General features: G+C 31.6%; 1 long non-coding RNA gene across 1 annotated transcript; it reads right to left on the bottom strand.

The window, feature by feature from the left end:
• Positions 1-347: 347 nt before the first annotated feature.
• Positions 348-4,955, bottom strand: LOC108361026 (uncharacterized). Its single transcript, XR_001847222.1, has 6 exons — positions 4,914-4,955; positions 2,257-2,536; positions 1,572-2,165; positions 1,316-1,503; positions 1,062-1,249; positions 348-973 (listed from the first exon to the last, which is right to left on the bottom strand). It is a non-coding gene; the product is annotated as an uncharacterized LOC108361026 (long non-coding RNA).
• Positions 4,956-6,556: the final 1,601 nt, after the last annotated feature.

The following is a 6,556-nucleotide window of genomic DNA, read 5'->3' as shown; positions in this document are numbered from 1 at the left end:
CTTTTTATCATTTAGGTATTTAATTACAAAATTGTATCACGGTTTTATCACAACTTCAATTAAAAACCTTCATTAAATTAGGATGACACGGTTGTTTTGTATTTACATACATGCATACATATCGAGCCCTAACCGCCAAAACAACGTAAGCGACATTTTTTTCAAAATTTTTTTTTTGATGCAGAAATATTCCTAGAGCATTTAGATGCATTTCTGTCGGATAGGGCTCGATATGTATAGAAATTCATGAAAATTTTAATTATTATTTTTTTTTAATATACATAAGTCTGATTTTTTTTATAAATAAATATGAAAACTTTTTATATGCAATAAATGTATAGCTTATGTACACACACTTGTGGTCAGCTTAATTAAGTTAGGTGCTTGTTATACAATGCGCTAGACTTTTATAAAAAAATAATAAAAAAAAAGAAAAATAGCTAGTTCCTATGTAACTAACTTAATTATCTGACCAAAAGTGTACATTAAATTAGGAGTCTTCTTCAAGTTCTTGCATCAGAATATTTATTTTCAAAGTTTTTTTTCCTTGAGGTAATGCTAGTTTGTAAAAGTAAGCTTCAATAAATGTCCAAAATGTTGTGGAAGCTTTAGGGTACTCCACATTAAATAAATAAAAGGATTTGAAACATATATCCATACAGCGTAAAAAGCTTTGGAATGGAATTTTTGTACCATCTAAATATAAAAAAAAATTCAGTGAATTTTGAGTAATTGTTGTCTCCTACCGACAGGATAAAAGGCTGTATGTTTTCTTTACGTTGGCTTAAAAAATTAATGTGATCATCTAGGTTTTGAAGACTTTGTCCGACAAAAGCATACGATTCCTGAGAGTCCTTTATGGTGAATCTGATTGTACATCTTTTCCCAGTATTATCCTTTTTCATAACGTGTCCTGTAGGGTAAAGATATCCATGTAGGCACCAAAAAGTCTTAAAAGCAAAGGACGTTTCATCTAAAAAAATAGAGCAAAAATGTATGTATATTAGAAAATTTTGTTACCCTTAGAGAAAATTCTTAAAGTACAACTTACGAAATCATACCTTTTTCTAAATCCCCTTCAGACATAGAGCTGATAATGATTTTTGTGGCACCGTCCTTTAAGCACTCACTTCTCTTAAGATGTAAAAAGCTTCAAGCTTTAAGATGTAAAGAGCTTCAAAACTTTTTGCTTCCAGTCAACAAGAAAATTATCATGATTGGGAAAAATCGTACCAAAGTCTAGATCAATCTGAAAACATCGAAAGTGTTAGTTTTTATAATATCTCAAATAGGGAACCTTAAATCAAAATCTTACCAATCGATATCCGTTCGGCTTTTTATACTCTGGCCAGTCTACGAAAACTTGTTGAATGCTATTAAATTTTTCCTTTATTTGATGAATTCTATAATTTGCACTGGCCTGCCAGCAGCTTTCGAATTCTTCTGCTGTCAAATTGTCGTATTTAAGATGCTGTATGATTTCTTCTGCATGATCATCGCGAGCTGAAAATGTACATATTCATAAATTTTATAAACTTGTAACGAACAAACTAGTTTTTAATTTTATTTACCAATTTTATCAGCTTTGGTATTTTCTTCAGGTACAGGAATTATAGACAAACGGTTTTTGAAGCTTTTTTTTAAGTAGCAATATTTGGTATACAGTTTCTCTCTTTTCGGTTCTGTAGAAGTTCAGCTTTTCATTTGGAAAAAGGCTTAGGATTTCATTCTCCAGGTAGTAGATTACTTGAAGTGACATGTGAATGTTTTTGGCAATGTAGTAGGTTACAATTATATTGATGAGTACATTTCTATGAGCGTCGTCAAGTCTGTTGTTACATTTATAAAAATCTTTTACATGTAACGACTTAATATCTGCGTGTAAAATTGTTGCAACAAAAGCGTTTTCCTCGAAATCTTGCGAATTGGAACCAGTGGTAGGGCTGGAAGCAGGCGATCTAGATCTTACTGGGAAAAATCAGCGGAGCAACTAGGCGACGCAGTGCTAACGGAAGCGTGAAAGTGCAGAGGTTTATTAATCTGGTTTCTCCAGTTTTCGAAGTTGAATTCAAATAAGATTCGGTCACCAATTTTGAAAGTTTGCAAAATCTCTTTCAAGTGGTCAAACTTCAAAATTTTCAATATCTTCACGTCGATATTTTCCTCTGAAAAACAGAAAAAAATCATTACTTTTAAAAATTAAAAATTTAATAAAAACTAGGTTGTTCATAAATAGAAACAAATATGCATACAAACCCTTAAGACATGTGTACATGTGTTCAACATTCCAAGATCTTAGTAATATTTTTAATTCATCGTCTTCAAGGATTTCCTGCTGGTTTTGTAATAAAGGTGAATCATCAGCGATACTAATGATTGCGGGAAACAAATCATTAATAACTAAAGACATTATCGAGGAATTTGGTTCTTTATAAAAAATGTAGTTATCTGTTCGTTGGGAAACAGTTCTCCTTTAACTGTATAAAAAATACTCCTCTGGATGATTTAACCAATGTCGCTGGTGGTCCAACTATTTCTGAAATGGATAAAGCAAAATATTCTCCCAATAACTTTGGATCGATTTCGAAAGCTCTGTAGTTTTTATTATACAATATATTTCGAATTTTTTGACAAAACAAATAAATTTTTGCTTCGTACAATATTATTGTTTTTATAACATAAATGTTGTAATCTTTCGAGCAAGTACCAACATAAAAACCCTCTTTATAGATAAGATTGTTGTGTGAAACACTTTTATATAATCTTAAGTTCTCTTCGGCTATGTTGGTAACAAGGCTTATTATTCTTTTGAAACCATCTGAGGAGTTGTCAACTTTTAAATTATAAAATGTTTTATTTTCATTAAAACCATTTAAAAGATAGGACGCAAACGAGTACTGATATTTTTTTACAACCGAAAAACAAATACTTTTTCTGGATGTGATTGCATGCGTATATAATTTGAATTGTCTATGCTTAGCTTCAAAGGGGAAACTCCAAAATTTTCTGACAGGACCGCACGACTTCATGACAGTTGTGTAGTGTAACAAAATATGAAATTTTGGTTTCAACGTCTGGTCAAAAAGACTATTGAAATTTTTATTATGCAATTCAATTTTATCTTTGAGAGAAGTAAGATAAAACTCAGTTATTTCGAAAACCAAAATATCATCAATTATTTCGTTCAACAATAAAACAAATTGCCAGACTTCGTCGTCTGATGGAACTAAATCGCCAACCATTAATGGGAAATGCTTGACAAATGACAACATTTCTGCAGCGGAAAATTTCAAATGCATTTTCTTTAAATGTTGCACTTTTATTTCAGGAGGTATATTTTTGCATTCCATTTCCCCATAGTCAAAAGATTTGATTCTTTTGTTTAACGTAGATAAGTTAAAAAAACTTCATTTTTTGTGTAAAATGGGTTATAGCACAGCACAAGTCGTAATGGCATACACCTTCCATTATGTCATGCATTGCATCAACTGCTAAGTTATCCACTACGTGAAATGATGGAATTTTATTAAAAACACATCGCTCTACGATACCGTTTTCGTTGTTATTAACATCTTCCAAATACGTGGCGCGACTTCTTTGAAGGTCAAGCCGCTCTAAACAAAGTTCTTTGGTTAAGGGCGCAGTTGCTGTGCAAAACCGACAAAAGGTGCCTTTAAAGGATTTATTGAAGCCCAAAACAGAGTTGAGTCCCAAGTTATCGCCTAAAACAAGAACTGGAATAAAATGAGGCTTATATACTTGCCCGTTTGACAAATTTACTTCAATACCTTCCTTTTCAAGCACAACTAAGTGATCTACAAAATTTTCCAAACAATTTTTATTGCCATATTGCTTTACGTATTTGCTTTTAGTAACTGCTGCAAGAAAAATACTATTTCGCTTTGTCTCGCCAAAAGGATGACATGGAAATGAATAGTAAAAGTGACACAAGGAATGTTTTCCAGCGTGAGATCCAAGTGGATTATTTATTTCAATATCGTCCGTGTACAAAAAATATGGAATCAACAATTTACCCGGATATAAACTACATTTACTTCGCCACAAATCGCCTTGGCAAATATTTGTAAAATTGTGTGAAGCTTGGAGCTCCTCCATATGGCGCATCATTGCCAAAAGCAAGTCATCTTTTTCTAAAATAGCTTTAAAAGAATGTGACAATGGCATTATTGCCATTTTCGATAGCTTTTCACCAGACGTAAGCACACCTTTCTTTAAAACAAAGTCTGGCTCCCTATTGATCACAATTTCATTTAAGATGGTGGTGTATCCTTTAGCTGCCAGTGTTTTTGCAAGAATATATTCCGATTTTATTGACTCAGTGATCCTTGACCATGAATTTATGATGCCCAAAAATTCAGATCTCAAGTCAAAATTGTGTCCAATTTTTGCTTCAACGAATCCTTTTAAAATATCCAAAATTGGATTCATTATCATATTTTTAACCATATTTGTTACATCCGTCGCGTCTTTTCTTGAAAAGTTGCTACGTCCATGCAAGGACGATGAAAATTGCAATACACTGACGTGAAGGTCTTTTAACTTTTTGTCAACACTAAAATCTTCAGCTGAGACAATTTGCTGCGTGAAGGAAGTTGGTGGCGCACCGGCAGCTGTCGCAATATCTTCACTCTTTAAACCACTTGGAGCACTACTGCACCCTCTTGCAGGTTGTGACCACAATTCGTTGCTCGAATGCCTTTTCAGATGTCTTTTTAAAATGTTTATTCCACTGAAAACTTGGTCACAAAATTGGCAGCTCAACCTATCTTTTGAGGTCAGAAGGTGAATTTTTTTTAGGTGATCAACATAATTGTCAATATTTGCGTATTCCTTAGGCAAAGTGTGCAAATCATTTTTAATTGGTAATATTTAATAATTTCCACACGTTTTACCTGTTTATTTCACTAAAACTTGCACTTTTCACAAAAACACACTTCACTTTCCTAACAACCAGCAAATTAGTGATGCCTACACTGCCATTTCTAAACCGGGCAAAAATGTTTTTATTTTGTGTCCTTAGTAAAAAATTCGATAATTATCATTGCTAAAATTTAAATGCATGTATATTTTATAAATGTGCAAAAACCTTTAATTTTTTTTTATTGACCAAAAATAAACTTTTTGGCTTTTAATGGTGCATTTATTCTGAACTTTTAAAATAAAAGAAAATATAAAGCTTAAGAATAGGGGTCTACTTACCGAATTTAGAAATAAGTATTCCATCCATACACATACATACATATTTTCCTGAGTCAATGGCGTAAATATATATCAATCGATATTTTCCTTAGAACACAAATATAAAGAATACTAAATACTTTATATTGATAAAATTATGATTTGACTTTAATTAAAGCCGCAAACTGAAAAAATTCGTACGATTTATGTATGGAATATTTTTTGCTGTCGAAAATCCAAGTTTGACAAGAGATTACGGAAATTTATTGCAATATATAATACAATGAAAAGAGTTTTCGTTCAAATATTTTTCCCTTTTTGCCTTGTGTTATAATCAAGTTGGCATTACTGTTAAAAATGGATGCGTAGATTTTTGTGAATAGTTTTCACAAACTTTGTGAATGCATTCATCCATTTTGTGAGCGTATTCAGAAAGTTTGAGAACACGTACATAAACTTTATGAAAATTATTCGTAAGGATTGTAGAAAAAGTTTATGAATTATGCTTCACAAATTCCTTGAACGGTATCATAAGTCTTATGAATTTTTTCATACGTTTTACGTATAGTATTCCTAAATTTTATGAACTATTTAATATATTCAATGAAAATATTTAATGAGGTTCGTAGGAAAAGTTTATGACTTATTATTCAGAAATGTTGTGCACATTTTTCATAGTTTTATTGAATAGTGTTCTAAGGTTATGTGAACTTTTTCGTAAAATTTGTTAAAAGTATTCAAGAAAATGGTAAAACAAGGTTTAAGAACGATTGTTCATAAATCTTGCAAGCATATTCATAATCCTTGTGAATTGTTTCATAATTTCTTTGAATAGTTTTAGAATACTTTGTGAACGTTTTCATAAGCTTTACGAAAACCATTCATAACAATTGAGAGTATACCTCAAGAATGATAATTCACAAACTTTTTGAATAAGTTCAGAAGCTTTATTAAAAGCCTCATTAGTCTTATGTATTTCTTCATACGTCTATTGAATAATTTTAGTAAAATTGATGAATGCGCTGCATAAAAGGTTTGTGAACGCTGTTCATGAAAATTTTATGAATTATTTTTATCCGTGTACAGAACACAAATTTTTAACCAGATAACCTTATAACCAAGCAAGTGTGAACCACATAATTGTTAAAAACAGGTACTCAGGCGTTTTAAAGTATTATCTGTTACTTACACTCATAATTTTGCTTTGAATAAAAGTGTACTGAAATGTACTGACTTTTTTAGCATGAAAGAGCCTAACGTACTGATTTCGCGCATAAAAATTCTGGCAACCCTACACACAAGTATTATTACAAAAGCTTGGCCAAACGCCCAGCAAGGGCTGAAGGCACTATTAAAT

This window comes from Rhagoletis zephyria, unplaced genomic scaffold (assembly GCF_001687245.7).
Source record: "Rhagoletis zephyria isolate East Lansing unplaced genomic scaffold, Rhagoletis_zephyria_1.1 Rzeph_scaffold_00684, whole genome shotgun sequence".
NCBI lineage: Eukaryota > Metazoa > Arthropoda > Insecta > Diptera > Tephritidae > Rhagoletis > Rhagoletis zephyria.
The sequence above is the reverse complement of the archived record's forward strand: the minus strand, read 5'-3'. Positions and strand labels throughout refer to the sequence as shown.